This window comes from Mirounga leonina, unplaced genomic scaffold (assembly GCF_011800145.1).
Source record: "Mirounga leonina isolate KUSES-001 unplaced genomic scaffold, KU_Mleo_1.0 Mir_117, whole genome shotgun sequence".
Classification (NCBI taxonomy): Eukaryota; Metazoa; Chordata; class Mammalia; order Carnivora; family Phocidae; genus Mirounga; species Mirounga leonina.
This window is the reverse complement of record NW_023270274.1, coordinates 5,583,926-5,610,538: the sequence shown is the minus strand read 5'-3', so window position 1 is coordinate 5,610,538 and position 26,613 is coordinate 5,583,926. Positions and strand designations below refer to the sequence as shown.

Sequence of the window (26,613 nt, the reverse complement as noted above, 5' to 3'; positions counted from 1 at the left end):
AGGAAGTTCAATTGCAAAATTCAGTGTCCTAAAAACAAAGGAGTGATAGTTATTTTCTTTACAATTCCAATATGCACACCCCTATTACAGAGTAGTTTTCAGGGTGTTTGTTTATAAAATAACTATTTCCTCTGGTCATAATAACTTCACAGTGGGGAGAGGTGGGGACCAGCTTCGGGGTAGACTCAGTAATGTGTACTCTTTTTATGTAAGCACCAGTTAGTGGGGCAAGACCCTTTATGTTGCTGGCAAAACCCAGTGAAGTGCTTCCTGAAGGAGGTAAGTGGGCAGCAGGTTTCAGAGCCATAGCTCTGCAGGGAAGCCGCTCTCCCATGACCCCAGAGCTCCGTCTAGTCAGAAGGCAGCTTGCGACAGGAACATTTGACATCACCCCTCTGCCCTGGGCCAGCGCCCCGGCACTGCTTCTGGCCAGGACTGGTGGCTGGCAGCGACGTGCCCTCCAGCACATCGCTCTCACCCTTTGGAAGAGCGGCGCTGCTCGCTCCTCCGTGGCACGCCCCGCGGGAAGCGAGGACCTGACTTCACGAGGGCAGCTCATTGCCAAAAGCCAGTCCACAGTCTGCACATGGTTAGGACAATGAGATTGTAAGTGATTAATGGCCCTTGGCAGGAGTCCACTGAGCACGATGGTGCCTGTGCCCGGACTGGGCAGGTCGCGTGGTTCCAGGTTCCCCCTTTCCCTCAAAACTGCCCGAGAAAAGCTGGTGGGGATCCTATGAGCTCTCCGGGAATCAGCAGTGACTTCGGAAAAGGAAGAAGCTTCAACTTTTCATTTCTAAAATGTTGGCTGATGACTCTTTCTTTTGCTTAGGGAAAATGTCATTGATAAATCCTGAAGCTAAATGTAGAAACTCTGGAGAGAGAAAAAAAATAATGGTGGGATGAGATGTGGTTTTTAAAGCTAGAGAAAAAGTCCTGGAAAATTCCTGGTAACCGAAACTAAGTCGTGAAGCCAGGAACTTCCAAACCAAACATATCTACTAATTCATTCCTCTGTTGAGTAATTCTTTGTGGACCGACTTGAGTGTAGGCATCCAATAAAATCTAATCTCTGGCACGCAAATAAGCTAGGGCTTGTATGGGTGACACTAAAATGTAGTTTATCTGCGAATCAGGTATTAGCCTCGCAGAAGTGTTTTTTGTGTTTTTTTGGCAGTCCTGGGAAAGCTTCAGTATCGCAACAGACGCTGAATAAATGTTGGGATTCGAGAATGAAGTAACAGCCTCTGCCTTCATGCTTACGTTCTATGCCGGGATCGTAGAAGGGATTCACAAATAAAACACGTGTTTTCTTTAGCAAGCATTTACTGTGTGAGCCGTGTTCCGTGGAGGAAAGAAGGATGGGCAGGGTGCAGGAATGGTGAGTGGGGACAGAGGTGGAGGAGTGTGTGGGCAGGTCGCGTTCACCGGGTGGGCTGTTGAGGCTGAGCATTCGGCTTGTGGAGTGTTTGAGGACAGGGTGAGGCTGGAGGGAGGGTGGGCTCCTGTGGCAGGGAAGACCTGAGGCCCTTTGTCTTCCAGGAGCCCCGTGGTTTCCTCAGGGCGCATTCCTGTGGGTGGCGCGGCCTGGGAGCTGGTGGCCACCTCACCTCCTGCTAAAGTGCCCTTGCGCCTCCTCCTTCCTGACCCCCGTGGGCCCTCCGGGTGTGGCAGCCGCAGACAGAGCTGGCTTTCTCCTCCAGCCCCGGGCTGCTCCTTCTCTCCCCCCGAGAGGAGGAAGCACAGCCCAGTCCTTGGGTGATTTCTCTTGCTTCTTTATGTGCCCAGAGCCCCCATCACCCCCGCCCTTGTGTAGCGCCACCCGGAGCAGATCTCACTCTTCTCATTTTTAAGTGGCTGCAGCCGGGGTGAGTGAGGCCCCACACCCAGAGCTGGCACAGCGTGGGCGTGGCCAGCCGATTGGAAAAGGCGCCAGGCAGCTCCGAGCTTCTGGTGCCACCATCCTGGTGTGTTCCAGGGTGTGTGCCCTGGTTACAGCCTCATCTACTGCAGGTGTCTGGGAGCGGAGGCACACAGAGCCACACCCCAGTCTTGAATCTTACCATTTGCTTTAGAGTCTTTCATGTGAACTCTTCTAGTCGGGAATAGTCAGGATATGGTGGCCCAGAAGTTGCTTGCTTACCTGAATTACTTGGCGGGGTTGGCATGGGGGCAGGGTGGGAGTCCAGTGGGCTCGGGCTGGTGGGGAAGGCCTCATCTTGACTCCTGAGCACCTCAGAGGTTAAGGGAGGCAACAAACCTGAGTCCAGGGCTGAAGGAGGCTGGGGGGGAATCCACTGAGGTGGGAAGTCTGATCCCAAACAAGACTTTCCTGGAGCAAGTTTAGGTAGCTGGCGTTGGTACCTGTGGGGTCAGAAAGCTGGGACATGCTGGGTCTTGTGGGGGGGTGCTGATCTGGGGTAATAGGTGAGGTGGGGCAGGAGAGGAGAGGAGAGGGTGCTGGAGTGAGGCAATAAGCCACATCTGGCGTTCCAGTGGCGTGCTGTGTAGACAGCGCAGCCCCGTTTCTCTTAAGGCCTGACATAAGGAGAACATTCTGTTCTGCGTTCACAGCCCCTTTCTGACTCTGTCTGGCTCATGTGCCCCTAGCTGAGAATGGTCCTGCCCTTTCTCCTTAGATGTGGGTGATAACCTTTCCAATGTACACTTCATCTGATCCCAAGTGTAAATGTTTGTGAGGAAAAATCAGCTTGTTATTTCAGCTTCAGTATTTATACCCACCCATAAAACTACACATGGAAACGACAAACAAATTTATTTGCCATTTTTGAAAATTTGGCCCTTAAAGGGCATTAGCAAGAACATTGTGCCATTAGCACAGATTGTTTTTAAAACACTTAAAAAGATCCAAATTCTGCTGAATTTGGGGGCCAAGTAGATTGAAAATTGCATCTTGTATCCCAGAATCTCCATGCAGTTGAGCTGTGTGCATGCTGGAAAAGAGTGCCATTTAGACGTGGCCTGTGTCCCACAAGGGGATGATCTCACCCTGGGCCACAGAAGGCCACCCAGCAGATAGCTGGAGGAGACCAGAGTGTCTGGTGGTCTGGGTCGTCCTGCAGGGGCAGGCCCCAAGGGAGGATAAGGTGGGCTCGTTTGAGGCTTAAATGCCCGAGGGTGCCTTGTGTGGAGCCATCCCAGATCCGTGTCCCAGGAACAGACCCAGTGTTGCTCCAGTCTTACCACCCTTCACAAGGATAAAATCCACACTCCTCTCCGTTCTGCCCCTCTGCTCAGACCCCAGTCTCCAGCAATACCGAGCCTTCTGGGTTGCCTTCAGAATTGGTCTGTCGGGGCCCCTATCTGGCATGTCCTTGCAAAGTAGAATGGCTGAACGTCGGTCCCCCGTCACGTTGACTGCCCCCGCCCCAGGTTAGCCAGTTAGAATCTCTGTCCTGGGAGTTGCAGGCGGTGCCCAAGTCCACCGTGCGGGTGTCTGGAGCAGAGCCATCTGAGGCCATCCTGCGGACAGCTGCTCTGGCTTCAGCCCTGCTGTGGCTTGATGTTCAGTCTTCCTTCTGCTCTGGGCCTGATCTTTGTCAAGTCCCCCCACCTTTTCCTTAGTAATTGTGTGTAGTTTTTCACAGCTTATTATGCATGTTGCTAAGGACTTCACATACAATATTTGTTTCAAAAACTACTGAGTCCATATCGCAGATGAGGAAACAGGCTCCGAAAGCTTGCATAACTCCCTTCAGCAGGTAAGGTCAGTGTTGTAATGCCTGTGACAGATAGCTCTTGAGTCATTCCAGGTGTCTTGTCAGTTTCTATAGTTTGTGAGCAAAAGACTCTTAAAGGATTCAGCCTTTCTCTTTTCTTGTCCGGGGTGGTGTCAAGACTAGGTTCATATCACCTTTGGGATGTCCTTCTTGGCTGGGTCGTACAGAGTTGGAAGGTTCCCTCCTCTGGGCTCCCAACAGGACGTGATTCAGAGTTATCCCATAATTATTGGTCCACTGCTCTCTTCTCTGGAGGTCTGTGGCTTTGTCAGTGACAGAGCTGTGAATTATTTATGTCCGTCACCCAGAGCGAAGTAGGAGTGCAGTGACTATTGTTGAATGAATGGATGACTTCTTCCCTGGGGTAGATGAGCGGGAGGGAAAGAAAGAGGAGAGAGAGAAGCGAGTGGCTGCCGCAGGCCACCCTCTGCACATTCCAGCACACGTGCTGGTGCAGGTGTGTCGGCAGAGGGACGGGAGTGACTTTGAGAGGCAGGTCCTACTAAGATCAAATCACTGTTGGAATCATCTCATTTAAGTTAATCTAGGAAATGCATGCTGGTGATCCTGCCAAGTCTCAGTAGATACTGGGGCAGAGGCTGGCCAGGGTGAGGTGTATCTCTGGACCTGGGAGTCCAGGACCTACATGTGTGGGCTGGCCGGTGTCAGAGGTGATCTGTCAGGGGCCGCTGTTCTGACCAGGAGCACCCAGAGTCTGCACTGAGAGATGCCCTCAGGGTCAGTTTCAGCAGCAGAGGGGAGTTGCTGGTGGGATGACGCCCATGGCAGAGAAGCCAGGTGGATGAGTGGAAAGCTGTCTTGTTGGGGAAGGAAGGTTGGCAGCCAGGGTGCGTGAGTGTCACGGTACTTGGAAAGGGAGTGGAGCCTGACTTTGCCCACGGGGACACCCCAGGTTTTCCCACGCTGTTTATGTGTTCATGCCATTTTCTGTAGAAGGAAGGACAGTTCTGGTTTGTGAAGCTCAGCTGCAGCTTGTGCTGGTGGCTTTAAACTGTGGCCCCGGGTCACCAGGATCCTTTTAAATTGCAGGTTCCTAAACATCCCTACAGCAGTTGCAATTCACTGGCCTGAATGGAGACCAGGAATCTGCATTCTTACCAAACACCACAGGTGAATCTGATGCAGTGGGTTCTTCTAATCCAATTTGTAAACCATTTCTCTGGGTTCCTATGGGAAGGACACCTTGGCTGTTGATTTAGGAAAATGTGTGAAGGAACCTTTTGGTTATTTGATGGGATCATGGTTGTGGGGAGAGTCCTGCTGGGACGTTGAAACCCAGGGCCAGTAACTCTTTTCCATAGAAGGAACTCAGGTGCCTCATTTGGGTCTAGGGCAGTTCTGCTATGACATGAGTTGGAGCTTAAGGGCAAATCCTAGGAATGGGAGTTGCAGCTGGGAATTGTGGCAGGTGGGGAGACAAGCACTGGGGAAGGAGCTGGCCCTGCAGTGAGGGGACAGTCAGAGACCCATGCTCTGGTGATGAGCTTTGGCGGCAGTCTTGTTGGATGTTATTTCTGGTTCTGTGCAGTAATTTCCCTCTTTTGTGCCCAGACCTTCATTTGAAAGTCTGTTGCTCACGACAGCCCTAGGTTAGGAGTGTTCTGGAGAACTGAAGACCAGATCCTCATTTACCTTTAGAGTAGTGTGTGGGAGTAGAAAGTCATGGCTGAGGGGGCGTGGTGTTGCCTGGGGCTGCGATAACAAGGCACCCCCAGCGGGGTGACTTACAACAATGGAAATGTGTTCTCTCATGGTTCTGGAGGCCAGAAGTCTGAGATCAGGGTGTTCTCAGAGCCATGTTGCCTTTGAAGCCTGTAGGGGAATCCTTCCTTGCCTCTTGTTAGCTTCTGGTGGTGGCCATCAATCCTTGCTGCTCCTTGGCTTGCAGCTGTCACTCCAGTGTCCCTCTGTGTCATCGCGTGGCGCTCTCTCTTTGTGTCTGTGTCCCTGTGTCCAAATTTCCCTCCTCTTCTAAGGACACTGTCGTATTGGATTAGGGCCTGTCCTAATGACCTCATTTTAACTTGAATCATCTGTACAAACCCTATTTCCCAGTAAGGTCACAGTCACAGATACCAGGGATTAGGATATGAATATCTCATTTTTGGAGGACACAGTTCAGCCCATTATAGATGGTCAGGTGTGAGAGTGCATGCCCTTCCATCCCTCACTTCTTGCAGAATCTTCAGAAATTTTGGAGGGGGACTCAATTATTGGAAGACTTATCAGCAACCTGTAAGCTGGAAGTTTGGGTATTTTATCAGGACATTACGAGACAAGGTGACCCCGGATGAACTTGGGCCCACTCTAGTTACACATGTGTCAGGAGTGGTTACAGCTTAGCGCACTGTGTGTCAGATGAATTACCTAACTTCACTTGTGCTCCCGCCAGCTCTGCGTCACCATCACGAGATTTGAGTCCGGCTTGTGTAGGGCCAAGTTCAGTTCTCCATGAAGACAGATACTTAATAAATGCTTCCAGTGTTCAGACAATTAAATGGAATATCTGTGGGGCTCTTAGGTTCTCGGACAAACAGATTGCTGTGCGAAGTCAGAGCCTCGTTATTTCACCAAGGATTGGAAAAATAAGAAGAGACATGGTTACATAGTCCCCTTGGCTGGCAGTTATAGTGCTTTGGACACGGGTCACATTCTGATTCTGCTTGATCATAAACACCTGGTCCTGGAAGCATCCGCAGTTTGTTTCATTTTTAGAGACTGGGATGGCAAATTTAAAATTCAGATTCCTTGAACAGCAGGGAGAATGTGGCTATAAAGTGTTTGAGACCACAATGTTTTAAATGAAGGTTAATTTTCTGATAAAGTAGGAAATGAAGGAAAAATTATCTCCCTGCACGCAAGCATGGTTTAGAATACTATAGCTCAATTAGATGTTCTGATTGTGCAAACAATCAGCTTCATGTCTTGTTAAACTTCTCCTTTTCAAATTATGAAGCTTTTCTATACTAAGATTAGCAGGGGTATTAAGGATACAACAGATAAAAGATCCATCTGAGCTCAGAGGAAAATTATAACTTAAGAGGGTTCAAAACTAAATGAGGACTTCCTAAAATCCCACAGCGTAGCCAATGTTATTAAAAAATCATCCAGCATGGAAATTAGCTGTTAGACTCAGAGGAAAGAAAAGTTATTATTCTTTGCTCTCTTCTCCTAAAATATCAAGTGCTTTTTACCCAGTGGAATTTTGCTCTGTGCATACAGAAATATACCTCAAGTTTGTTAATCAAAGTATTATTTGCAAAATAGTTTTTGGGATACAGAATGTTTATTCCTTGTTGGCCAGACTTTAGGAAAAGGAAGCTAAGACCATTAGAATTTCCCAACTTTTGCTGCAAATAAAATTGATGCTCTAAGTTTTAATAAGTACATCATTTTTCTGATTCATTCTCAAGTGTTTTTGTTCAATTCTAATTGGGTTGTATCCAGAACAAAGAGATGTGCAGTCATTTTGTGCTGAGTCTTTTCTATTTTCAGTGCTGATAGTAAAGTCCCAGAATGTGTTAGCACACACTTTATGGCAGCTCATGGAGTTGGTTCACTGAGTGAGCTAGTGATGCCTCGTCTTAGTAAGACACTGGTTACCGTCATGCCTGTCTCCCGTCTCCTTCCCACTCTTAATGTTGCTTCTTTACTGCCTGTGCTGGGAGCTGTGGCCATGACTCCTAACAGCTCCCCCTTCCTCCCAGCTCCCCCCACCCCCTACAAGTGCCGAGCCTGTGTCCTGCCCATCCTGACTACCAGCTGTGCACCATCACTGCCTCCCTATGTGTGGCTTCTCTTGAAATTTCTTTGGGTTATCGTCCCAGGCTTTGTGCCAACTCACAGGTCACGTCTTCCAGGAGGGTTTCCCTGACCCCAGGCTCCTTCAGATGGGTTAGGCATCTCCCTCAGGAGTGCTTTCCACACGGTCATGTTGTCACCTGCTCCTTGTCTGTCTCCTCCTGAATCATAAGCTGTGAGGACAACGTCTGGGTTGTGTTTGCCCTGGTACCTCCGGCGCGTATCACAGTACCTGGCATCTGCTACATACTCAGCCATCATTTACGTGCTTCTCATGTGAGGAATTAATGTATTTGGGGGTGCCCAGAGGAGACCCAGCCTCTGAAGATGACATGCACCCTCACTGAGGACCTAACAAAATGTGACCCTAAAAGTCTAGGACTGAAGGGGCTCAATAGAGGTTTGTCACAGTCTGGCTCCTATGTTGGGATAGGGTTGTGCCTGGGTGTTTGGAAGAAGAAATCTTAGGTGGATTGGTGGCTATCATTTGACAGGTCCTATCACTTAAATTTGGTCAAATGAAATGAATTATTGAAAGCGATGGTGTATGGGATATCATTTATTTCAGAAAAGGGAACGGAGAAGCACTTTCCTGGGTACCTTATACATAAGTACATTCTTTTCTGAAGTGGATCAAGTTGCTTGCATTTTATAGTGAATGACTTTAGGATAATGGTCAAGATGAGAACTTTGGAGTCAGATAGCCTATGTGCAAATCTCACCACACTTATTAGCCGTAAGATCTAGGAAAAGGGCTAATCTCTGTCTGTCTTGGTTTTCTCATGTGTGAAATGGGATTTTAAAAAGCACCATGAAGTTGTAGTGATGCTAAAATGAGATAATACATGTGAACATTTACCATAGTGCTTAGTGCATAATGAAGGCTCGATAAACATCTTAGTTCAAACAGAGAACCTGAGGCTCGGAGGATTTAAGTCCTAATCACTTAGCTAGGGAGGAGTGACTTAGCTAGCTAATCACTTAGCTAGGGAGGATTTTGAGTCCTCAGATTTGTTTGTCTTACAGAAAATAAGGCCATTCCTACTCTACTGGACGATTTCCTTAGAAACCCACTGTTACGTGTACCGTTGTTGACATTGGTGTTTTGAGCCTTTGGGCCCCTGTAGTTTGCTGCAATGAATTTAGAGATTTCCCCATCAATAGTGGACTGCCCATATGTTGTACTGTCAGTTAACCGACACCATAGACATTTTCATGGAAATCCAAACTATATGTTGTTTTTCCTAAATTTTTAGTTTTCAGAGGACATTCCTGGACCCGGCTGCAAAATCCCATAAATTAAATTGAAGTCAGACACATTTATGATGGGGTTGTTAAAAAGCTGTAAGTGTTATGAATTTATGACTCTGTACTCACATTCAGCTGTTCACTGCTTCTGCTTCTAGGTCTTTCTATCCTGTGTGGGATAAAATTTATATTTGTGGGTGAGATCATTATAAATCTTTTATGCACCACGAGTCTAATTTTAAATGTTTGCAAGCATGGAGAACTAGGCCCAAGAGATATCTACTGTATTTCATGGATTATGGCTCTTGTATAACTAGCAAGAAAAAAAAAATCTCTCAAACCCAAACCCAAACACTGAACTCTGTAGCCAGCACCTAAACCTCACTGAAGAGGGAGTGCTTTATGACGGAGCTAAACTTTGACTCTGTGGTTATTGTTTCAAAATTCTCTTTTTTTTTTCACATAAAAACAAAACAAACAAAACAAAAACCTCTCATTGATGACCACGCTTCCAGGTGTCCCTTATGGCCATCTAGCTGAGTTTAGTGAGAAAAGAATAGAAAAAGAACAGTTTCTCTGCATCAGGATTTCATGACTCCTTTTGGAGTAGGGAAAGTGAGGCCAGCAGAAAGCAGCTGGTGGCCCTGTCTGCATCATTGTTTGGAATCTTGACCCCAAACTTGGGTGTCACTGAAGTCAAAGTACCTAAGAAAATGCAGACATTTGGAGGAGACTTGAAAAAAAAAGTATTATGAAAATGAAAATGTATGTTTACTTTTTGCCAAGAGACAACTGGGAACTAGGTACCAGCCCCACTGGATGACTTGATAAGCTCTGCGATGACAGGGTGAGGCCTCATGACCATCCTGATGAGAAACTGGGAATTAAGCCCACTTGAATGATGTGGCCAAATTAAAAGGGTTAAGAGAATGTGGTGAAGTATCATTAAAAGCAATTAATGAGATAGGATTTAATATGCACAAACATTTTGTGCTGACATTGTGCTTTGGAGTACGAGGCCATCAGTTTTGCTGTGTTGTCAGTAAGAAAGGATTTTGAAATTAATCCAGGCAACAAAATCATGTGGAGGAACTTTAATTAAAAAAAAATACATGTTCAGGCCCCCATCTCAGATCTGAATCAGAATTCCCAAAGCCACAGCATATGTCTCTGCTTGCCATGAGCTCCGTGGATTGATTTTTGGGAACCAGAGCATAGTTTGATGGTCCTCTTTCTCTATATCCTTTTGAAAATGTGTGTGAAGTCCTTTGGGCCCATCTCTTTATAGGAGGGAATTCTAAGTAAGTTGTGATTTCAGGGGTCCTCATTTCCCTTCTGTAGACGGAGAATTGAAGCCCAGAATGGTTTGCTGCTTGATCAACAGCTTGCCCAGCTTATCGCATACAGAATCAAGACCTGAGCTCAGGCTTTTGGCTCTCCAGCCCAGGGATCTTTTACTAGACCTGTCATTCCCACTCTGGCCTCTGAAGCACCCCAGGATACTACCGTGAACTTACATGGACCCTACAGGATGTTTAAATTTTTGAGTTTTCTAAGGAAACACAGTGATGCTCTGTAGCTGTCAGAGTGTGTGTGAACCACTACCTTGAGATAGTTCACTTTTGACTCTGGGTCATGCTCTATTCCTTTTAATAATATATCTTTGCAAAGCTGCATTTCTGAAGGTTGCTAAGATAAGAAGCAACTATTGCAGGAGAATCGGTATGAAATAGGCAATAAGGGTGGTGTTGTCTACTCTGAATCCAGGGATTAAGAGATTGTGATGAGCCCAGCAACAGGTGCACACACCCACTAGTAAGTGATCATGTTAGAATGGGGAAAAAAATGTTATTTTTTCTTTCATTTTGTGTCTTATCTTTAAAATGGCTACTAACTTCTAGGATATAAATGCTTATAACCTAATTACTTTATAAGCAGATATACTGGATACTGCTTTTGGTGCAGGGACACTGGAAAAAGTACTGAGACACTTACGGACACCATGAGCGAAGCAAGTTTAGGAGCTGAATCCTACCGTCTTCCCCTTGTCACACACTACATTTTGACTTGTATATTTAAAAGCTTTAGTTATCTGGGTTTCAAGACACAAATTGATGTCTTTTCCTTTTCTTTTGGTGTCACAGTCCTACCATTTCTTTTGGACTGCTTGCTTCCAAAAGGATATCTGTGACAGTGGTTTTTATTTCAGCAACAAAGTGGCATCTTTCTGTTGAAATGAGGTTATATTCAGAATTGTTTCATTGGAGGAATAGGGTCCTGAGGAGGAATGGACACAGGGCAATTCATCCATGCACAATATCAACCTGACTGTATGTTAGCTACCATTACAGCTCCGTCCCTCTGGGTTCTGTAGACGGTAGGGGCAGCTCAAAACCCCCACTGAAATGCAGGTATTTCTTGGCAGGCTTGTTTTGGAAACCTTGGTTGTGACTAAAGAGTTAGGTTAGAGGAAGAGCATGTAGTTTACCAGAACCTGCAGGTAGAAGATGGTGTTAGGGGAACTGCAGTGGGAGCCTGGATGCACCTGTTGCTTCTAGGTCTGACTGGTTCTGTAGAAAACAGGGGATGACAATCACCAAGGACCTCATGGAGAGCTCTGATTGTTTAGCTTATTTATATTTTACCAAGTAAATCCATTTTACCTTTTGGTCATTTTGTTTAATTGGTAAAAACAACCCCTTCCATTTGCCTATTGTTTTACCTTTCTAGAAGCTTTTCTCTCCCAATCTCATTTGGTTCTTTTTTTTTTTTTAATTTTTTATTGTTAAGTTAATCACCATACATTACATCACTAGTTATTGATGTAGTGTTCCATGATTCATTGTTTGTGCATAACACCCAGTGCTCCATGCAGAACATGCCCTCTTTAATACCCATCACAAGGCTAACCCATCCTCCCAGCCCCCTCCCTTCTAGAACCCTCAGTTTCTTTTTCAGAGTCCATCATCTCTCATGGTTCGTCTCCCCCTCCGATTTCCCCCCATTCATTCTTCCCCTCCCGCTACCTTCTTCTTCTTCTTCTTTTTTTTTTTCTTAACATATATTGCATTATATGTTTCAGAGGTACAGATGTGTGATTCAACAGTCTTGCACAATTCACAGCGCTCACCATAGCACATAGCCTCCCCAATGTCTATCACCCAGCCACCCCATCCCTCCCCCCCCCACTCCAGCAACCCTCAGTTTGTTTCCTGCGATTAAGAATTCCTCATATCAGTGAGGTCATATGATACATGTCTTTCTCTGATTGACTTATTTCGCTCAGCATAACACCCTCCAGTTCCATCCACGTCGTTGCAAATGGCAAGATCTCATTCCTTTTGATGGCTGCATAATATTCCATTGTATATATATACCACATCTTCTTATTCCATTCATCTGTCGATGGACATCTTGGCTCTTTCCACAATTTGGCTATTGTGGACATTGCTGCTATAAACATCGGGGTGCACGTACCCCTTCGGATCCCTACATTTGTATCTTTGGGGTAAATACCCAGTAGTGCAATTGCTGGATCGTAGGGTAGCTCTATTTTCAACTTTTTGAGGAACCTCCATACTGTTTTCCAGAGTGGCTGCACCAGCTTGCATTCCCACCAACAGTGTAGGAGGGTTCCCCTTTCTCCGCATCCCCGCCAACATCTGTCATTTCCTGACTTGTTAATTTTAGCCATTCTGACTGGTGTGAGGTGGTATCTCATTGAGGTTTTGATTTGGATTTCCCTGATGCCTAGCGATGCTGAGCACTTTTTCATGTGTCTGTTGGCCATTTGGATGTCTTCTTTGGAAAAATGTCTGTTCATGTCTTCTGCCCATTTCTTGACTGGATTCTTTGTTCTTTGGATGTTGAGTTTGATAAGTTCTTTATAGACTTCGGATACTAGCCCTTTATCTGATATGTCATTTGCAAATATCTTCTCCCATTCTGTCGGTTGTCTTTTGGTTTTGTTGACTATTTCTTTTGCTGTGCAAAAGCTTTTTATCTTGTTGAGGTCCCAATAGTTCATTTTTGCCCTTGCTTCCCTTGCCTTTGGCAATGTTTCTAGGGAGAAGTTGCTGCAGCTGAGGTCGAAGAGGTTGCTGCCTGTGTTCTCCTTGAGGATTTTGATGGACTCCTGTCTCACACTGAGGTCTTTTAGCCATTTGAGTCTATTTTTGTGTGTGGTGTAAGGAAATGGTCCAGTTTCATTCTTCTGCATGTGGCTGTCCAATTTTCCCAACACCATTTGTTGAAGAGACTGTCTTTTTTCCATTGGACATTCTTTCCTGCTTTGTCAAAGATGAGTTGACCATAGAGTTGAGGGTCCATTTCTAGGCTCTCTATTCTGTTCCATTGATCTATGTGTCTGTTTTTGTGCCGGTACCATACTGTCTTGATGATGACGGCTTTGTAATAGAGCTGGAAGTCCGGAATTGTGATGCCGCCGGCTTTGCTTTTCTTTTTCAATATTCCTCTGGCTATTTGGGGTCTTTTCTAGTTCCATACAAATTTGAGGATTATTTGTTCCATTTCTTTGAAAAAAGTGGATGGTATTTTGATGAGGATTGCATTGAATGTGTAGATTGCTCTAGGTAGCATTGACATCTTCACAATATTTGTTCTTCCAATCCATGAGCTTGGAATGTTTTTCCATTTCTTTGTGTCTTCCTCAGTTTCTTTCATGAGTATTTTATAGTTTTCTGAGTACAGATCCTTTGCCTCTTTGGTTAGATTTATTCCTAGGTATCTTATGGTTTTGGGTGCAATTGTAAATGGGATCGACTCCTTAATTTCTCTTTCTTCTGTCTTGTTGTTGGTGTATAGGAATGCCACTGATTTCTGTGCATTGATTTTATATCCTGCCACTTTACTGAATTCCTGTATGAGTTCTAGCAGTTTTGGGGTGGAGTCTTTTGGGTATTCCACATAAAGTATCATATCATCTGCAAACAGTGAGAGTTTGACTTCTTTGCCGATTCAGATGTCTTTTATTTCTTTTTGTTGTCTGATTGCTGTGGCTAGGACTTCTAATACTATGTTGAATAGCAGTGGTGATAGTGGACATCCCTGCCGTATTCCTGACCTTAGGGGGAAAGCTCTAAGTTTTTCTCCATTGAGAATGATATTCGCTGTGGGTTTTTCATAGATGGCTTTTATGATACTGAGGTATGTATCCTCTATCCCTATACTCTGAATTTTGATCAAGAAAGATGCTGTACTTTGTCAAATGCTTTTTCTGCATCTCTTGACAGGACCATATGATTCTTGTTCTTTCTTTTGTTAATGTATTGTATTACGTTGATTGATTTGCAGATGTTGAACCAACCTTGCAGCCCAGGAATAAATCCCACTTGGTCGTGGTGAATAATCCTTTTACTGTACTGTTGGATCCTACTGGCTAGTATTTAGGTGAGAATTTTTGCATCCATGTTCATCAAGGATATTGGTCTGTAATTCTCCTTTTTGATGGGGTCTTTGTCTGGCTTGGGGATCAAGGTATTGGTGGCCTCATGAAACGAGTTTGGAAGTTTTCCTTCCATTTCTATTTTTTGGAACAACAGTTCAGAAGAATAGGTATTAATTCTTCTTGAAATGTTTGGTACAATTCCCCTAGGAAGCCATCTGGCCCTGGGCTTTTGTTTGTTGGGAGATTTTTGATGACTGCTTCAATTTCCTTAGTGGTTATAGGTCTGTTCAGGTTTTCTATTTCTTCCTGGTTCAGTTTTGGTAGTTGATACATCTCTGGGAATGCATCCATTTCTTCCAGGTTATCTAATTTGCTGGCATAGTGTCGCTCATAATATGTTCTTATAATTGTTTGTATTTCTTTGGTGTTGGTTGTGATCTCTCCTCTTTCATTCATGATTTTGCTGATTTGGGTCATTTCTCTTCTCTTTTTGATAAGTCTGGCCAGGGGTTTATCAATCTTGTTAATTCTTTCAAAGAACGAGCTCCTAGTTTCGTTGATCTGTTCTACTGTTCTTTTGGTTTCTATTTCATTGATTTCTGCTCTGATCTTTATTATTTCTCTTCTCCTGCTGAGTTTGGGCTTTATTTGCTGTTCTTTCTCCAGCTCCTTTAGGTGTAGGGTTAGGTTGTATATTTGAGACCTTTCTAGTTTCTTGAGAAAGGCTTGTATTGCTATATACTTTCCTCTCAGGACTGCCTTTGCTGCATCGCAAAGATTTTGAACAGTTGTGTTTTCATTTTCATTTGTTTCCATGAATTTTTTAAATTCTTCTTTAATTTCCTGGTTGACCCATTCATTCTTTAGTAGGATGCTCTTTAGGCTCCATGTATTTGAGTTCTTTCCGACTTTTGTCTTGTGATTGAGTTCTAGTTTCAAAGCACTGTGGTCTGAAAATATGCAGGGAATGATCCCAATCTTTTGGTACGGTTGAGACCTGATTTGTGACCTATGATGTGATCTATTCTGGAGAATGTTCCATGGGCCCTAGAGATGAATGTGTATTCCATTGCTTTGGGATGGAATGTTCTGAATATGTCTGTGAAGTCCATTTGGTCCAGTGTGTCATTTAAAGTCTTTATTTCCTTGTTGATCTTTTGCTTAGATGATCTGTTCATTTCAGTGAGGGGGGTGTTAAAGTCCCCCACTATTACTGTATTGTTGTCAATGTGTTTCTTTGCTTTTGTTATCAATTGGCTTATATAATTGGCTGTTCCCATGTTAGGAGCATAGATATTTACAATTGTTAGATCTTCTTGTTGGATAGACCCTTTCAGTAGGATATAGTGTCCTTCCTCATCTCTTATTACAGTCTTTGGTTTAAAATCTAATTTGTCTGATATAAGGATTGCCACCCCAGCTTTCTTTTGGTGTCTATTAGCATGGTAAATGATTTTCCACCCCCTCACTTTCAATCTGGGGGTGTCTTTGGGTCTAAAATGAGTCTCTTGCAGACAGCATATTGATGGGTCTTATTTTTTAATCCAATCTGATGCCCTGTGTCTTTGGATTGGGGCATTGAGCCCATTTACATTCAGGGTAACTATTGAAAGATATGAATTTAGTGCCAATGTATTGCCTGTAAGGTGACTGTTACTGTATATTGTCTGTGTTCCTTTCTGGTCTATGTTGCTTTTAGGCTCTCTCTTTGCTTAGAGCACCCCTTGCAATATTTCTTGGTAGGGCTGGTTTTGTGTTTGCAAATTCCTTTAGTTTTGTTTGTCCTGGAAGCTTTTTATCTCTCCCTTCTATTTTCAGTGACAGCCTAGCTGGATATAGTATTCTTCTTGGCTGCATATTTTTCTCATTTAGTGCTCTGAATATATCATGCCAGTCCTTTCTGGCCTGCCAGGTCTCTGTGGAGAGGTCTGTTGCCAATCTAATGTTCCTGCCATTGTAGGTTACATATCTCTTGTCCTGAGCTGTTTCAGGATTTTCTCTTTGTCTCTGAGACTCATAAGTTTTACTATTAGATGTCGGGGTGTTGACCTATTTTTATTGATTTTGGGAGGGGTTCTCTGTGCCTCCTGGATTTTGATGCGTCTTTCCTTCCCCAAATTAGGGAAGTTCTCTGCTATAATTTGCTCCAATATACCTTCTGCCCCTCTCTCTCTTTCTTCTTCTGGGATCCCAATTATCCTAATGTTGTTTCGTCTTATGGTATCGCTTATCTCTCAAATTCTGCCCTCGTGATCCAGTAGTTGTTTATCTCTCTTTTTCTCAGCTTCTTTATTTTCCATCATTTGGTCTTCTATATCACTGATTTTCTCTTCTGCCTCATCCTAGGAGTTAGCACCCTCATTTTTTGATTGCACCTTATTAATAGCCTTTTTGATTTCGACTTGGTTAGATTTTAGTTCTTTTACTTCTCCAGAAAGGGTTTCTCTAATATCTTCCATGTTTTTTTTAAGCCCAGCTAGTATCTTTAAAATCATGATTCTGAACTCTAGGTCCGACATTGTACTAATGTCCGCACTGAGTAGGTCCCTGGCAGTCGGTAGTACCTCTTGTTCTTTTTGTTGAGGTGATTTTTTTCTGTCTTGTCATTTTGTCCATAGGAGAACAGATGAATGAGAGAACAAAATGCTAACAGGGTAACAACATCCCCAGAAAATATACTCTAAGCAAATCAGAAAAGACCTGAAACCGGGGGAAAAGAAAGGGAAAGAAAGAGAAAAGAAAAAGAAAAAGAAAAAGATAAAAACAAACAAAAACAGAACAAAACAAAAAAAACCAGAAAATGATCAGATATGATCAGGCTGGTGCATAGATCAGTGCCACACACTAGATTTTGGGTGTATTTGGTCTATTAGAAGAAAGTGCCTCCCAAAATTTTAAAGAAAGAAAAACTTACATATGTACAAAAATAAGGGTTGATACGATGAAGGGATAGAATAATACTGTAAAGATGAAAATTATAAAAAATTTTATAAAAGGAATTGATAAGAAGTTGTTTGACAAAGAAAGAAGAGGATTTAAAGAAAAAGAAAAAAAAAGGGAGAGAATGTGATCAGGCAGGAGACTAGAATAAGGCCATACACTAGAGATTTAGGATATATTTTGATCTGTTAGAAGAACCTGCATCTCAAAATTTTAAATAGAGAACAACTTATATATATTTGCCAAAAATAAGGGTAACTACTATGAAGGGATAGAATATGACTCTAAAAATGAAAAATAAAAATGTTTTTTTAAAAAAGGGATTGATAAGATGTTGGTTGAAAAAGGGAAAAGGAAATATTCAAAAAAAGAAAAGACAGTTAAAAAAAATTAACTTTGAAAGACTAAAGAATCATGGTAAAAAAGCCATGGATTCTATGTGCATTATTCTCCTAGCTCTGGAGTTCTGCCGTTCTCATTGATCGGTAAACTTGGTCTTGGCTGGTGGTTCTCACTGATCTTCTGGGGGTGGGGCCTGTTGCCGTGGTTCCCAAATGTCTTTGCCGGAGGTGGAATTGCCCCGCCCTTGCCAGTTGGGCTAAGTAATCTGCTCGGGTTTGCTCTCCAGAGCTTTTGTTGCCTGCAAGCTCTTCATACAGCTTTGGAGGCCGAGAGTGAAAATGGTGGCCTCCCAGTCTCTGCCCCGGAGGAGCCGAGAACTCGGGGCCCCACTCCTCAGTGAGCCCCAGAGAAAAGCAGTCAGGCACTCCTGTCTCCAGTCTCCGGCCGCACTCCGTGCTCACCTGGCCTGTGACCGAGCGTTTCTGTCTCTGGCACCGGGCTCGGTGTGGAGTCTCCAAACCCAGCAGATCCCTGCGGTGCGCTCCCGTGCCTCTCCTCCTGGGGGAGGAAGGAGAGTCTCCCCGGATCTGCCGCTTGTTGGGTCCCTGCTGGAGGAGCAGTGGCCCAACTGTGCCGCGGATCACGGTTTATGGCAACCCCAAGCTGAGAGCCCGTGCCTCGGTTCCATCTCTGAAGCCGGCTTCCCTGCTCAGATACCTGGGAGCTCGGCCGCACTCAGGCACCCCTGGTCTTCCTGTGACCCCGAGGGTCCTGAGACCACACTGTCCCACAAGGGTTCCACCCCCCGCTTAGCCACTGGAGCGACGTCCCTCAGCGGAGCAGACTTCTAAAAGTTCCAATTTTGTGCTCCGTGGCTCTATCACTTGCCAGAAGTGGCCAATGGAGGCCCCCTCGCCCGCTGTCTATCCTCCCGAATATCGCCTCTGATTCACTTCTCTGCACGTCATACCTTCCAGAAAGTGGTCGCATTTCTGTTCAGAGTTGTTGCTATTCTTTTCTTCTATCTCCTGTTGAGTTCGTAGGTGTTCAGAATGGTTTGATCCCTATCCAGCTGAATTCCTAAGACCAGATGAAATCCAGTTCTCCTACTCCTCCACCATCTTGCTCCATCTGAACCTCTCATTTGGTTCTTGCCACAACCCTCAGAGGTATGAGTTCAGGATTACCATTCCCATTTTTAACAAATGAGGAACCTGAGGCCAAGAGAGGCCAGATGCCTTGAGCTGGTTAAGGAAAGAGGTGGAATAGGATTCGAGGCTTCTGGCTCTTAGTTCAGTGCTCTTTCCCTTGGTCACACCTTACAGGTTTATAAAAATTTCATAAAGGCCATTATGAACAGTAAAAGTCAGAGGCCATCAGAGGCCTCACTCAGGGTTACAGTTACCGTGAAGGTCCTCGGTTCAACCCCATGCTCATCTTCCCCCTCAGTTTTGGTGCTTTTGTCTTGGCTGCAGCCACTGCTGCCTTCTATGGATCACCTGGTATGCTCCAGGTCCTCTGGGTCTTTTCTTGTTCCTCAAACACGATCTTGAGATGTGATCATCAGCACAGAATTCAGCTTTCTGCGCCTCTGTATTTCCCAACACATGAATTCAGACCCTTTCCGTGGGAGCTCCTTCCATGAGGAGTCAGAGGGACTTGCTGCATACCGTCAGTCTGTCTGTCTGGGAACCGTGGGCTCCCCCAGTTCCACGCCAGAGAGGTGTGAAACCCAGGGAGTGGCCAGCTTGTTCTGTTGCAGGGGGACAAGTGCATGAAGGAAATGTTTTCACGACTGCAGCGCAGGGAGAACAATAAAGCCAGTCCCGCAGAGAGGAAGCGCACAGGGTGTCTCCAGGTCTCACGTGGAATAAATCATGTGTAAGGGCTGTGGTTAATGTTCAGTTTGAACGAGGCCCACACAGCTGGGACACTCTGTACTTTTGATCTGGACTTTCAAGCTTGGGTGATGCCAGGAAATTGCATTTAGTGGACTGAAGGCTACAGTGTAGAAAATGAGAAGGGATTGTTATTAAAACAATAGAGACCGTTTCCCCCCCTCCCTCCCCCCACACCTGTTGAGCCTGTGAAGTGTGTGAATCTCTGCCCTGTGAGGGGCACCTAACTCTGGAAGCCTGGGAAGCTCAGGGGCACGTCACCCTGCCTGATCTGCTTTTGGATAGAGCCCTTTCTAGGACTCCACACACACTGAACATGTCAGAGAGCCATGACACGTGTCACTGAGTCATCTCCACCAGGCCAGTCATTTCAGCATAGGAAGCCATGCACCTGCACTTTTTTTGCGGTGAAAATAACTAATTTGGGTGAAGTGTTTAGCCAGCCTTGTCAGAGCTCAATTGATTAACTTTGGTACCCATGGCCACACCCAAACCCTGAGTGCTGTGGGGATAGAGGTAACACCAGAATTGGTGCTGCAAGGCTAGCTTTGCCTCTTTATGATAGGACTGGAGAGTTTATTTCAATAAAAGAGGAGAGAGGGAAAACCACCCCACACTCACTGGATTCCCCACACCTGTCAGGTGGACCCAAAGAAGAGTTTCCTTCCTTCCTCTCATTCTTCCCATTGTGGAATGGAGTGGCAGGGTAGGCTTTCCACATGACTTAGAGTGCTGGGGTGGGTCCCAAAGCAGAAGGGCATCAAAAACAGCCGATTTTGCTGGAGAAATAGAGATACTTGCTAGCTTCCTATTTCCATATGACTGTGTCATTGGGGACTGACATATTTCCAGAACAAAAACCCCCTCTTGTGATAGAAGTATTGACATTAAGTAGTTGCACACCATCAGGTGAGTGTACTGATGAGTGCAGACGTGGGGGGCTTGTTAACTCCGTATGAAGAATCCTAGTATCCAGCTGCATTTGATCTTCGGTGATCCTGTGGATGGAGGAAGCGAGTATCAGTGTCATCTCCCATCATGCCGTTGGGCACATGAGTCTTACCAAGCAGGTCAAGGAAAAGTGGGTGTGGTGCAGAAGGGCAATACATTAATAATTGGCACAGAGGCTAAATTACGTGGTCAACGTCTTCAATCAGAATATGACACTGAAGCAGAAGTGGGGCTACAAAGAAGAAAACCATTTACTAGATGAGACGTTGATCTTTTGGCCTGGGGTAGTTACGAGTGGAGACGTGTGGAAAGAGTTGGGGGGACACATTTTATCTTGGTGATTTTAGTTTGAGGGAGCTAGTTTCAGTGGCCTGTGTTCAGGTATCTTCTGTAGTTACTTAAATCTTGAAATGAGGGCGTGCTTGGTTATTCCCTCAGCTTCATAATTTACCTTTCATAACAAAAACATTTGGCAAGTGGCTAACAGTAAGGATGTCACCAGTCTACTTCCTACCAGTTTTCCTCTCATGTGCTGGGCCAGATCTGCTCCGGATAGATGTGTGGAGAGATCTTCACAGGTTCTCAGTGCTCTGTCGCCATACTTGGAAAACTGAATGGGCCTTTTCACCTCCATCATATTCTAGTATATATTAGTATATTCTAGTAGAATATTAGACAGACCTGAAAAGCTACATTAAAAAGTCATCATCATAGGTAACTGGAAATGATTAAATAGCACATGAGCATGGTCTTGGCCCTTGCTGTAGAACCAACATAGGAACAACTTTGGTGTGAAAAAAATATTGGACTGATGAACTTAAGTCATTTTCCCCTTCCTGGGCCTCAGTTTCTGCTTACGCATCTGTGAAGGTACTTTAGCTGCTGCTACAGATCAACCCTCTAGTGGCTTAATATAATAAAAGTGTCTCATTTGCATAGAGACCCAGTGGGTGTTCTTGTTGCTTGCCAGACTTTCTTATGCTCATTCAGTGAGCATATTCTAGCCCTGCCCTGTCTGTCTTGTCATTGAGTTGGTCGATGAAGAAGAGCTGAAGATTATGTGGGAAGGTACGTTGTTGTTGGTTTTGTTGTTATTGGGGTTTTATTTTCTTGGATTGTTGGTCTGCTTTTTTTTTTTTAAGGTTTTATTTAAATTCCAGGTAGTTAACATACAGTGTAATATTATTTCTAGGTATACAGTATAATGGGGAAGTACTTTCTAATAGACATACATTATAGCTGCTCATATTTCATTGGCCAGAACTCAGTCACATGGCCATTCTTAATTGCACATGAGACTCATTAACGAATTGTAGTTTTGTGCCAGGAAGAAGAAAAACAGATTTGGTGAACAACTAGTTAGTTCCTACTCAACCTTTAAAAATGAGGCATTGCAATATGACCTCCTAAGTTCCCTTTTTGGTCTAAAATTAACCACTGCAAGAGTCCAAGATCCCTGTGCTTTATGGACTCGTGCCCTTTATGTGAACTGCTCCATATAAGACATCCCAAAGGTGATATGAAAGATGACCAGTACCTGAAGGGTGAAGAAAACATTTCCATCAAAATAGTTCAGTGAGTCCAAAAACATCAGTCACCAGTAAAATATTTTTTTAAAAATTAAAAAAAAAAAAAACAACAACCCAGGGAGTCATGATGGAGTAACTGGGACCATAAACGAGTAGAAAATTGGATCAAACATATGAAACAGTTCTTTGCAGACATGGAGAACAGACTGCACATAGTGGACACAAGTAAGGTGAACCAGTAGCCTTGGATTTCCACCTCGAGGCACTTTCTAGACCAGGTGTGGGGAGAATGGTGCTTTCCAGACAGAAAGCAGTGGTGTTGACAGAGGTCAGGGCTCAGGGAGGTGGAGGTGTGGAACTGTGGTACAGGATATCAGACAGGCAGAAGCTATGCAGAGAAAGAGTGCCAGAGATCTGCACTGTTTTCCTCTGGGTTCTCTTGCTAATTATAAAACTGAACATACAGAATATAAAGTTCCATGATTCCTGGCAAGAATGACTGAGATGTAAGATGAATAATTCCTGGAGCTGGGGTACCTGGCTGGCTCGGTTGGTAGAGCATGTGACTCTTGACTGTGGGGTCCTGAGTTCGAGCCCCACATTGGGAGTAGAGCTTACAAATTAATAATAATAATAATAATAATAATAATAATAATTCCTAGAGCTTACATGGGAGTAGGAGATATTCACATTCTATCCAGCCAAAGTAGACGGTCTTGGTTGAATACTTGGGACACTCAGGAAAGACACTAAATGAGCCGTGCCTTGTAGTGTGGTAGTTGTAGAGTAGGAGCACTTGAAGGTGTATTTTCAGTTGTTGGGTATACTGCTGTATATGTGGTAATTAGATTATTTGTTGTTTGTACAGATTTTCAGTGTCTCTACTGATACTCATAACTACTTGCTTTTTCAGTTACTGAAGAGATGGGTTATACTCTTCAACTGTGATTGTGGATTTATCTTTTTACTTGCCTTTAATTCTGTGGATTTTTAAAATTTATATATATTTTAGGTTATATTATTAGGTATAATCAAATTTAGGGTTGTTAGATCTTCTTGTTGGATTGATCCTGTTATTCTAACAAAATATATTCCTTTATCTCTACTGTTGTTAGTATGGTCAGAACACCTTTCTTTCTGTCAGTGCTTACACAGTGTATATATTTTCCATCTGTTTACTTTGAAACTTTGTGTCTATTATATTGAAGGAACGTCTCTTGTATATGGCATATATACTTATACATATATATATACACTTAGGTATAGTTGATTTTTCTTTTTGTAAATTTAGTCTGACCATCTTTGTATTTTACTTACAATCTAATCTATATTTAATGAAATTATCGATTATTTGGCTTTAAATCTGTTATCTTGTTAAATGACCTTCTGTGGCATTTGAGCCAATACATATGTTTGGGTTTGTTTATTAAAGTGTTGAGTTTAACCTAAGTAATATAGGAAAATAACTTTAAAAAGAGAAAAAAAGTACTCTTTTTTTTAACAACTTAAGGGGTGAAATGCACCATTATTAGATAACATTTTATCCATGATGATTGGTGGGTGGTTGTATTCTTGAATGTACATCCATCCCTTTGCTTTGAAGCCTGCCAGGTGGCCCGCATCACCCTGTGAGGCCTCCTCCAGGAAGGGCAGGTACCTTGTCCTCTGTCCTCACCCTCATATCTCTCTAGTCATTGCATCTTAACTGCATCTGCTTATTTACAAGTCTCTGGGTCTCTGGGTCTCTGGAGAATGAGAGCTTCTCAGCAGGAATCATGTCCTATTAACTCTTATCGCTCAGTCCCTGATGCATAAACAACTCCTAATTTTTTTTTTTAGTAAGTGATGGATGCATGGCAAGTTTTAGATTAACCCCGGTGGCGTAAGTTTGGTTGGTAAGGCCAGGAGTGGCCAAAAAGGTCCAAGATGATCCTGAATATTCCCTTCTTTGAGGGGTTCTAAAGGAATTTGGGTTAAGCCAAGAATTGGACTGCTCTCTTTTGTTGACCCAAGCTCTCACAAGTGGGGCCTAGAATCAAGTCTCTTCTTTTGTGATGCCAGACAATTAGTTTGGGAAAGAAAATTTTCATGGAGGCTTTCCCATTATTTATCAATTTTGGGGTTTGTGAATAGGTTTGAATACAAAATTGCATGTGCAAATCACTGTGTCTGCTATTGAATAATTGACTGATCTGTCGCTCAGAGCCACTGAATGAAGGTCCTGGGTAATTGCACCTGCTAGCTACTGATTGCACCTGCAGTTAGGCTATTGAGGGCGAAGCTTTGCTGCTTCTGGTTAATTGCCCAGGCTAAAATGGAGAGTACCCTTTACAAATCTTGCCTATTATCTCATTGTAGGCTTTTGCAAATATAGGATGACCCCAGAAGTAGACGGAGAAAATACAGTTTTATTTGCTGCACACCAATTAGTGTCAGTAATCTAGCCAACATTCCTACACTTTTCATTCAAGCAAGGAATTTAAGTATATTGGGATCAGTCAGTAGCCCATAATATAACTTACCTCTTTGGCATCTCGTTTTGCTGTGTTATTATGACACATATATACAAAGGGGTTTTAATTTTTAAAAAGTTTCCATGTTCCCACGATCTTGTCAGAGAATCTGTTGAATGTGATTATTGTAGTTCTTTTACTTTTTGTGAGGAATATAAGACCCCACCGAGAAGATCTGGCCCTTTGAGTGACTAACTTTAACTAGAGTATGTTTTCTGTATTCCCCCAACTCCAAGCTGTAAAACCCTGCTCTATCTATTATGTAAATTACTTCTTTGAACAAGAGTTCTATGTTAAATTTGGTGGGACTTTTGGGAGATTTTTACTGTTTTTATTGAGTTTTTGTTTTTGCCTTTTTGGTGAATTTGCTGTGTGGTGGCTACACGGAGGTGCTGCTCAGATGTGCTTTGAAAGTGGACTTGCTTCCTACAGAGATTAGTGTGATTGGCTGACAGCCTCCAGCCATTAGTTTGTTCAAGATCTGCCCCAGATTTCCAGCCACAAGCATGCTGGTTTCCGTGCGGAGTGGTGGAAGGAGGTCCTGCCCACGTCTGCTCTGTGTGGGACTCTCCTAAAGGCACCCTTTGCCCTGGGGCTCCCGAGGGGGGAACTTGCTGGGTCATTTGTCATCACAGTCAGCCAGCAATTCTGCTCCCCATCCCCCAACCCCCTTTTTAATAGATGCTATCCCTCAATAAACCTTCTGTGCTCTCACCTACCTCCCAGCATCTGCTTCCTGGAGAATCCAGTTTGCAGCCACCATCAGGTACCAGTACATTAGGAATAGCTCAGAGGATGCTTATTTTATTGGATCCAGTGCTTTGCTCCGAAAACAGTTTTCAAGGAAATCTATTTTTCTGTGAGATTATATAAGAATTGCTTCTTCTCTGTTTCTTTTTTGAATTTTTTTCTCTACACCTGTATCAAGGGATAAGGTATGTAAAATGATTTAGAGCAAAATAAGGCATTTTGTAAGTTTACCTAAATTTCAGATGATTTTTGTTTTGCTAAAGTAATAATTATTATAAGTAGTTGCTATTAAATATTAATTGTTATTAATTTTACTTATACAGACCAACTCTTCCAGATATTTCTAAGTGAAATAGAACATAGCTCTAAACAAGTGCTACAGATTGGAAGAGACTTTTTATCTTTGTGTTATTATATCATCAAAGCAACATAGCTTTTATTTTATAAACTTGATTCATCTTGAATTCAACTTCCTTGGGATGCTTTTTCATACTAAATTTTTAAAAATTTTATTATGTTAACCACCATACATTACATCATTAGTTTTTGATGTAGCGTTCCATGATTCATCGTTTGTGCATAACACCCAGTGCTCCATTCAGTATGTGCCCTCTTTAATACCCATCACCAGGCTAACCCATCCCCCCAGCCCCCTCCCCTCTAGAACCCTCAGCTTGTTTCTCAGAGTCCATAGTCTCTCATGGTTTGTCTCCCCCTCCGATTTCCCCCCCTTCATTTTACCCTTCCTACTATATTCTTTTTTTTTTTTTAACATATAATGTATTATTTGTTTCAGAGGTACAGATGTATGATTCAACAGTCTTACACAATTCACAGCGCTCACCATAGCACATAACCTCCCCAATGTCTATCACCCAGCCACCCCATCCCTCCCACCCCCCACCACTCCAGCAACCCTCAGTTTGTTTCCTGAGATTAAGAATTCCTCATATCAGTGAGATCATATGATACATGTCTTTCTCTGACTGACTTATTTCGCTCAGTATAAGACCCTCCAGTTCCATCCACGTTGTTGCAAATGGCAAGATCTCATTCCTTTTGATGGCTGCATAATATTCCATTATATATATATATATACACACACACACACACACACACACACACCACATCTTCTTTATCCATTCATCTGTCGATGGACATCTTGGCTCTTTCCACAGTTTGGCTATTGTGGACATTGCTGCTATAAACATCAGGGTGCACGTACCCCTTCAGATCCCTACATTTGTATCTTTGGGGTAAATACCCAGTAGTGCAATTGCTGGATCGTAGGGTAGCTCTATTTTCAACTTTTTGAGGAACCTCCATACTGTTTTCCAGAGTGGCTGCACCAGCTTGCATTCCCACCAACAGTGTAGGAGGGTTCCCCTTTCTCTGCATCCCCGCCAACATCTGTCATTTCCTGACTTGTTAATTTTAGCCATTCTGACTGGTGTGAGGTGGTATCTCATTGAG

General features: G+C 43.7%; 1 long non-coding RNA gene across 1 annotated transcript in view; it reads left to right on the top strand.

Annotated features, from left to right (window-relative positions):
- Nucleotides 1–1,157: 1,157 nt before the first annotated feature.
- LOC118007293 overlaps nucleotides 1,158–26,613 on the top strand; it is a 130,068-nt gene continuing 104,612 nt past the window's right edge. The window contains exon 1 of the long non-coding RNA XR_004678366.1: nucleotides 1,158–1,381. This is a non-coding gene — a long non-coding RNA (uncharacterized LOC118007293). The remainder of the gene's footprint in view (nucleotides 1,382–26,613) is intronic.